Here is an 8,999-nt window from a genome sequence, read left to right on the forward strand (position 1 = left end):
GGAACAGTGGTTATGTGAAACTTCCAAAGCCATCCAACCATTATAACCCCTTCTCAGAATGGTGCTGTGTCTCGCAAGGTCGCTTAATGATTCATTAGTATTCTACATAACAAACAGAATATAATAGCATGATAATGTCAGGCTACTCTTATACCAAAAACACCATGTCATTTCTTGTAACAATTTAGGATGATTGTGCTGAAATATATATATATTTTTTTGCTCTAAACATCTGATTCGTTTGGCCTGTTAGTCACACTTACATCATTCAAGAAGATCAAAATACCTATTCCCATGAAACTGACTGGGATCAAATGGTTGGCATGCATGCAGCACGGACGTTTCACCTGTAACACGTGAAGAATTATCATTCACGATTGACAGTGATAATGACCTCATTTATAATAAGGTAGGCCTCATTTGGTGTTTTAGGATTTTTAAAAGGAGACAATGTTCCTTTAGCCTCTTACCGTATGTGTAGACATAGACAATCATGTCATTTGGATGTTGTATTGTATGTATATTCTAAAATTATTTTATACAATAGGCGTCATGTCGGTACCAACTTTCATTCAGAAATGATGGCTTAATAGACTACCTGAAACAAACAGCACTACACCACCGGTTATAATAACTGTAAAGCAATTGCCATGTGTGGTCAACTGATAATTCCAGCACCGTTTTGATTGGGACTGCCTTGAGACAAGCATGGAAACTCCGATTTTACTTTTCACTGAATGTCCGTTTGGATATTTGGTTACAATTAGACTGGGAAATGTTAGCTAAATTGAGGTGAGTGCTCATGATCATTAGTCTCGCTATATAAAGCAAGGCAGCTCTTCTCTACACACGACTACAGTCTACTTTTTGAGCTTCCCTGATGTTTTCCTGAACCTTCCAAAACTTTTCTGATGCATTTCAGTCACTTAGCCTACTGATGCGAATACACATTTGTACACTTTTCCCATTGGCTATTCAAGTCATTTGACATGCGTTTTTATTGTTTAACAAGGCCACATGGTATACGACGTTTCAATAACAATATAGCTGAAACCACTACTGGTTTCATTGACAGTCTACTGAATTTATTCCCGTAATTGTAGGCTACTAGCTGATAGATTATTTGCAGTATTATAGTAACAGTAGCCCTACCTACACAATGACCTCATATGGGGTTACTGAAGAAGTGTTGATTCATTTATTTGGCCTGTGAACATGGAAGAAAACATAGCGCTGCAAGAAGGGGTGCTGGAAGTGCTAGAGATAAAATTAAATACGTTTGTCAAATGATATAATTACTCCTGTCTCTAAATGAAATCATGTCAAATACTACACTAGTATAATTTAGCCTCAGAGGATCAATAGTGTATTTAAAATTTTAATTAAATGCTTTAGATTGTGTTTTGTCACATTATGAGCACACAGGCCTCGTCTACAGTCTGGAATCCCGCAAATAGGCAGGGGCAGATATATACAGTGCCTTGCGAAAGTATTCGGCCCCCTTGAACTTTGCGACCTTTTGCCACATTTCAGACCTCAAACATAAAGATTTAAAACTGTATTAATTTCAGTCTCTCGATGTGAAAAACTGGTAGAGACATACCCCAAGCGACTTACAGCTGTAATCGCAGCAAAAGGTGGCGCTACAAAGTATTAATTTAAGGGGGCTGAATAATTTTGCACGCCCATTTTTTCAGTTTTTGATTTGTTAAAAAAGTTTGAAATATCCAATAAATGTCATTCCACTTCATGACTGTGTCCCACTTGTTGTTGATTCCTCACAAAAAAATACAGTTTTATATCTTTATGTTTGAAGCCTGAAATGTGGCAAAAGGTCGCAAAGTTCAAGGGGGCCGAATACTTTCGCAAGGCACTGTAACAGCTGATTGTTGAGTTGTGGCTGTCAATGAAACAGCAGGCAGCAGGTGGAAGGTATTTCGCAGTATTTCAAAATACAATTGCGGGGGAAAATCTGTTTGAATAGGTGAGTGCCAGGTGGATAATTTCCTCCTCATATTGTAGGCATAAAATCGGTGTATCCACTCTTTTCATTGACCAATGCTTTTGGTTGCATTTAAGACGTGTCGTTCGTTTTATTGATCTCAGTGTGTAAATGTCAGAATAGCTTGACATCTTATAAAAAAAATATTATTGTAATGTCTCCAGTCACGTAAAATGACTTAGATTTGCAGAAATGATTTTAGAAAAGGCTCATTTTTTCTCAGAACACAAACCCCTCAGCCCCTGGTTTTCAGGACTGAGCCCTGATAGTTATTGAACTCTGTTGATGGCCCTGTACAACTCACGGCCATATTTTTCTGAGGAGTTTTCAATGGGTCACAGAAATCATCTCGGAAGGAAATTAAAGAACAGAATGATGTGATTTTGCTAAAATATTTTATCTATGATTTCAACCTTTTTGTAATAAATTGTAGGGCTACTGTTGCCTATTATCTATTATAAACAGCCAATCTGTCTATCATATTGCTGTTTTCCCAGGAAAGCATCTTTACTAACATTAGCCCACCTTAAATGCCTAATTATAAAGTTACTTCTTATCATGATGTTTGTAAATTAACGCCCAAGTATTTTCACTGTAAAGGCCCATTATTGTAAAGCCACCTGCAACTATGCTAACCAACCGACAGGGGTCACTCAATGAGTGAGGATGAAACGTTACAATTCATGTCACTGCCAACACAGACCTCTGTCCTACTGACTGATTTACTGGTTGTGTGAACAACATAGACACACACTACACATCTGGGGAGGAAAGATTATAGCCCTTTTTGAGTCATATTTCTATTTTTAGTTGGCCAATTTTAGAATTGCGGAAGCACTCTGTGACCACAGTTGTCCCTTGCCATTTGTGGCCACAGTTGACACAGGTGGAATTGGAACTTTGTGGTAGAATAACTTTCACTAAAACGGACTTCTTTCTCATCATGTATAACAGTACGTATGTTACCACGGTTACAGAGAAGAACCTTTTGTATGTCATATCTAACATCTCATATTCTGTTGTTCCGTTGTTCCGTTCACCAGAACCATTCAGATAATCCTGTTGTATGTCATATCTAACATCTCATATTCTGTTGTTCCGTTGTTCCGTTCACCAGAACCATTCAGATAATCCTGTTGTATGTCATATCTAACATCTCATGTTCTGTTGTTCCGTTCACCAGAACCATTCAGATAATCCTTTTACATTTACTTTCAATTAGTCAATTCCTCAAACCACTAAACCAGAGAAAAATGCTACAGGAAGAAGGAAAAGAATGCTGAGTAACCAGTTGTTCTGATTGGCTGCTGCACACTGTTCAATCAGCTTATTAGGTTACCTGTAGTGGGAGGGGCACAAGGTGTGTGAGTGTTGGCACAGCAGTTCCCAGGTAGGCTACAGGGACCCAGCCCCAGTCTTCCTCCCTACACTAGTCTGGCAGTGACAGGTGGGAGGGGTAGGTGAGAAGGAGAGGGTGTTAACTGTACCCAGGTAGGCTACAGAGACCCAGCCCCAGTCTTCCTCCCTACACTAGTCTGGCAGAGTGACAGGTGGGAGGGGTAGGTGAGAAGGAGAGGGTGTTAACTGTACCCAGGTAGGCTACAGGGACCCAGCTCCAGTCTTCCTCCCTACACTAGTCTGGCAGAGTGACAGGTGGGAGGGGTAGGTGAGAAGGAGAGGGTGTTAACTGTACCCAGGTAGGCTACAGGGACCCAGCCCCAGTCTTCCTCCCTACACTAGTCTGGCAGAGTGACAGGTGGGAGGGGTAGGTGAGAAGGAGAGGGTGTTAACTGTACCCAGGTAGGCTACAGGGACCCAGCCCCAGTCTTCCTCCCTACACTAGTCTGGCAGAGTGACAGGTGGGAGGGGTAGGTGAGAAGGAGAGGGTGTTAACTGTACCCAGGTAGGCTACAGGGACCCAGCCCCAGTCTTCCTCCCTACACTAGTCTGGCAGTGACAGGTGGGAGGGGTAGGTGAGAAGGAGAGGGTGTTAACTGTACCCAGGTAGGCTACAGGGACCCAGCCCCAGTCTTCCTCCCTACACTAGTCTGGCAGAGTGACAGGTGGGAGGGGTAGGTGAGAAGGAGAGGGTGTTAACTGTACCCAGGTAGGCTACAGGGACCCAGCCCCAGTCTTCCTCAATACACTAGTCTGGCAGAGTGACAGGTGGGAGGGGTAGGTGAGAAGGAGAGGGTGTTAACTGTACCCAGGTAGGCTACAGGGACCCAGCCCCAGTCTTCCTCAATACACTAGTCTGGCAGAGTGACAGGTGGGAGGGGTAGGTGAGAAGTAGAGGGTGTTAACTGTACCCAGGTAGGCTACAGGGACCCAGCCCCAGTCTTCCTCCCTACACTAGTCTGGCAGAGTGACAGGTGGGAGGGGTAGGTGAGAAGGAGAGGGTGTTAACTGTACCCAGGTAGTTTACAGGGATCCAGCCCCAGTCTTCCTCCCTATACTAGTCTGGCAGTGTGACAGGTGATGTGACAGATGATACTATGACCTGGGTGGGACTCCTTCAGGTCAGTCAACCATTAGTCAGTCACTTTATCACTTAATAAACCATAGGGCAATTGATCTGTCATGTCATATCTTGTGTCTATGTAATTGTCTATGCTAATTACTGTAAAAAAATCACTGTAAAAATCATTGGATGTTTTAAGAATAATGCTTGATGATAGCTATTATTCACTATTAACATGGAACATCATCATGTATATATGTAAATTGTCATATAAATGATGTGTGTGTATGTTTTGTTAAATGCTTTAAAAAAATATAATTCCACAAGCATGTTTTGTCATTAGTCATGGTGCAGCAGGTTTGAACAGTAAGGAAAAAGAGGGTGAGATGCCTCAGATTATATTACAGTCCCTCTGCGCCCCCAATGCCACCCTATTCCCTAAATAGTGCACCCTTTTAACCTTTGGCCCTGATCAAAAGAAGTGCACTAAATAGGGAATAAGGTGCCATTTAGGACACAGTCCCTTCTTTTACAGTAACCACTGAGCTCGTAATGCCACTGTTAATAATAGATCACAAAAGGAAGCTGTTTCCTTCATAGCCTTCCAAGGAGGATCATTTCCTCATATGAATGTTTTTCCAACCTCACAACAATGTTCTCCAGTGTTTTAGGTTCCCTATTCGGGTGCTCCTTTAGAACGTGGTACATATCAGTGGTTTACTTCACACTAATGTCTTCTAGTGTTCCAAGTCACGTTTTCACTTCTATGTTCACCTTTAGAACGTACTTATCATGGTCCATCTCAGGCAGATCCTGTACTACGGTCCCGTTCAGTTCTCGGTTCCAGAGGAGTAGGAGGCTGGTTCGGGTCCATGGGATCCACGCCCCCCCCCAGCTCCTGACCCAGTTCTACCTGTGGATCAGGGGACAGGGGATGTCTACACCGCCGACCACAGGTGGTTATTTATTGTAACTCATTCTAGATGATCTGGAGGCCTACAGGCATTTTGACTATTTATTTACATGACTGGATGGATTGTTGCACTTTGATGTTTATTGTTGCTGTATGCTTGTAATTTATAGCTGCTGCTGATAAAGAAACAATCTATCTTTCGCAGGATGGACCGAGAGGCCCTGTGTCCTGGCCAACTTCAGGCTGGGGAGTGTATCGTCCCACACGATGCCATCGTGGGCCCTGAGGCAGAGCTGGTGAAGTTCATGGTGGTCGTAGAGCACATCAAGGACCGCGGCTCCTCACTTTGACAACACTGAGATCCAGCTGAGTGTCTCTGAGGATGCGGCTGTCCCCACCAGTTTCTTATTGGACGACCAAGCAGAAGACAGTAACATGGGACGTAACGGACAGCTGCAGTACCACCTAGAGGGAGACGGTGGGTTTTTCAGTGTGACAGTAGAAGAAGAAGCAGCCATTTTGTTTCTGGTTGTGCGACAAGGACTAGACCGCTAGAAGCAGGATCTTCATGAGATGACTAGTGGCCACAGACTGTGGTTCTACCCCACTAAGCGCCACAGCAACGTTATTCATAAAAGTGACTGACGTGAACAATAACTGCCCAGAGTTTAGCCTGGACAGCACCCAGAAGGTGGTTATTATAGCGGAATCACCCAGAGACACAGCAGTAATCATGGTCAGAGCCACAGACCTAGACCTGGGCCCCAACGCTGCCACTACCTACTCCCTCAGCCCCAAGGTCTCAGAACGGGCCAGGGACCTCTTCAGTCTGGACAGTCACACTGGCCTGATCAGCCTGAGAGGAGACCTCAGAGACTGCCACAGTGACAGGGGAGAGGAGGTGGTGTTGAAAGTGTTAGCCAGCGGCCCCCACTGCCCCCTGCAGACACGGCATAAATGGCATAAAGATCAGGTTCATAGCAGAGCATCAAAACCAGACGATAGTGTTGCAGGAAAACCAGCCCCCCACTGTCTTGGCTTTGCTAGAGCTACCGGGGGATACTAGTAGTGTTAGAGGCTCATTGTATCTCTACATTGAAGGAGATCCGTTCTCTTTGAGCCGGCAGAATGGCAAATACCTCCTGTCGACATCAAAGCCCTTAGACTATGAGATGAAGAGTGAATATCATGTTTCTGTAGTGATGGGTGATGGTGTCGGGGAGCCTGCAGCCCAGGGCTTCCCCAGGAGAGAGATCCAGGTGAGGGTGGTGGATGTGAATGATAATGCTCCACAGTTTCTCCAGAGTCACTATCCGATAGACATAGAGGAGAATAACCCTCCAGGGGCGTCTCTGCTGAGAGTCGGCGCGCAGGACGCAGACAGCAGCCTGAACAGGCAGGTCACCTACAAACTGGGCCAACTATCACACATGGCGGCGGCCATATTTAGAATCGACCAAAACACAGGTCAGCTGACGGTTTCTGTACTCCTGGACAGGGAACAACAGGACGTTCACAGATTGACAATCGTAGCCAGAGATAACGGCTCTCCTCCATTAGAGTCTTCCGTGATGGTGACAATCACCGTCCTGGACCAGAATGATAACGCTCCTGACTTCCTCACCCCTCACTTCATCTTCTTCCTCCCTGAGAATATACCTCCCCTGGACCAGGTGGGGAAGGTGGGGGTGTCGGATGGGGACACAGGGCTTAACGGGGAGGTGGAGGTGAGGGTGGTGAACAGCAGTGTCAGCCCCTTCGTCATAGACAGTGCCCAGGGGACGCTGCGCTGCATGGCCAATGTCGACCGCGAGAAACAGGACCGCTACGAGTTAGATCTGCTCGCCACCGACAACGGACGCCCGTCACCTCTGACCTCCGTCGCCAGGGTAACAGTGTTCATCGAGGATGTCAACGACAACCAGCCCCAGGTCATCCTTCCCAGCAGCAACCTGTCGTGTCTCACCATCTCCACGGGGACCACCACGGGCACCATGGTAACCATGATCTACACCATCGACGAGGACTCAGGGTTAAACTCGGAGATCAAATGCACCATCGCAGCGCGGGAATCACCGGGCACCTCTCCATCATCCTATCACCATGGTGAAAGCAGCAGCAGTCCCTTCCAGCTGGATGCTCGGCCCGGTAATGTGACCTTAGCCCAGAGGCTCATGGGTAAGGACCTGGGGATGCACCATCTGTTCATCGTGGTGACGGTGGGAAACCAGTGCCCCTCCACACCACCGTCTGGGTCAATCTGCTGGTCAACGACACCTTGGAACCATGTCACCTGGAAACTCTACCCAGATCCCTGCCCTACAGACTGGCACAGACGCCCTCTGAAAAGCCAGCTGAGACGCCCGCCTGCGACAGACATGCCCGGTTGATCCTGCTGGTAGACCTGGGCATCATGGTGGCCTCGCTCTGTCTGTTTCTGGTGACGGTTGTTTTATACATGAAACAGAGGAAGAGATCTAGAGGGGAACGACAGCAGAGGAGGGGCGTAAATGAGAATCAGATTCCTCTACGCATTCAGGAGAGATATTCTTCAGGAGAAGCTTTATAATGAGAGAGAGGCTTATTCTGACTGGACTCTAGATATTCTTCAGGAGAAGCTTTATAATGAGAGAGAGGCTTATTCTGACTGGACTCTAGATATTCTTCAGGAGAAGCTTTATAATGAGAGAGAGGCTTATTCTGACTGGACTCTAGATATTCTTCAGGAGAAGCGTTATAATGAGAGAGAGGCTTATTCTGACTGGACTCTAGATATTCTTCAGGAGAAGCATTATAATGAGAGAGAGGCTTATTCTGACTGGACTCTAGATATTTTTCAGGAGAAGCGTTATAATGAGAGAGAGGCTTATTCTGACTGGACTCTAGATATTTGTCAGGAGAAGCGTTATAATGAGAGAGATGCTTGTTCTGACTGGACTCTATACTATATGTAGTTGATGTTTCTTGTATACCATGTAAAAAGTATGAAATCAATTCTACAATTAAATACATTTTCACTGTTTCACACAAAGGAGAGAGTAGCTCTAGTCCCATAATGATGACAGTGAGGAGAGAAACACAGAGCAGCTCTAGTCCCTTAATGATGACAGAGAGGAGAGAAACACAGAGCAGCTCTAGTCCCTTAATGATGACAGTGAGGAGAGAAACACAGAGCAGCTCTAGTCCCTTAATGATGACAGTGAGGAGAGAAACACAGAGCAGCTCTAGTCCCTTAATGATGACAGTGAGGAGAGAAACACAGAGCAGCTCTAGTCCCTTAATGATGACAGTGAGGAGAGAAACACTGAGCAGCTCTAGTCCCTTAATGATGACAGTGAGGAGAGAAACACAGAGCAGCTCTAGTCCCTTAATGATGACAGTGAGGAGAGAAACACTGAGCAGCTCTAGTCCCTTAATGATGACAGTGAGGAGAGAAACACAGAGTAGCTCTAGTCCCTTAATGATGACAGTGAGGAGAGAAACACAGAGCAGCTCTAGCCCCTTAAAGATGACAGTGAGGAGAGAAACACAGAGCAGCTCTAGTCCCTTAATGATGACAGTGAGTAGAGAAACACAGAGCAGCTCTAGTCCCTTAATGATGACAGTGAGGAGAGAAACACAGA

The 8,999-nt window shown here is 45.5% G+C and overlaps 1 pseudogene; it reads left to right on the top strand.

Annotated features, from left to right (window-relative positions):
• Window positions 1–552: 552 nt before the first annotated feature.
• On the top strand, window positions 553–7,945 carry LOC135544940 (protocadherin-20-like; annotated as a pseudogene).
• Window positions 7,946–8,999: the final 1,054 nt, after the last annotated feature.

Source organism: Oncorhynchus masou, chromosome 9 (genome assembly GCF_036934945.1).
Source record: "Oncorhynchus masou masou isolate Uvic2021 chromosome 9, UVic_Omas_1.1, whole genome shotgun sequence".
In the NCBI taxonomy this organism is placed as follows: domain Eukaryota; kingdom Metazoa; phylum Chordata; class Actinopteri; order Salmoniformes; family Salmonidae; genus Oncorhynchus; species Oncorhynchus masou.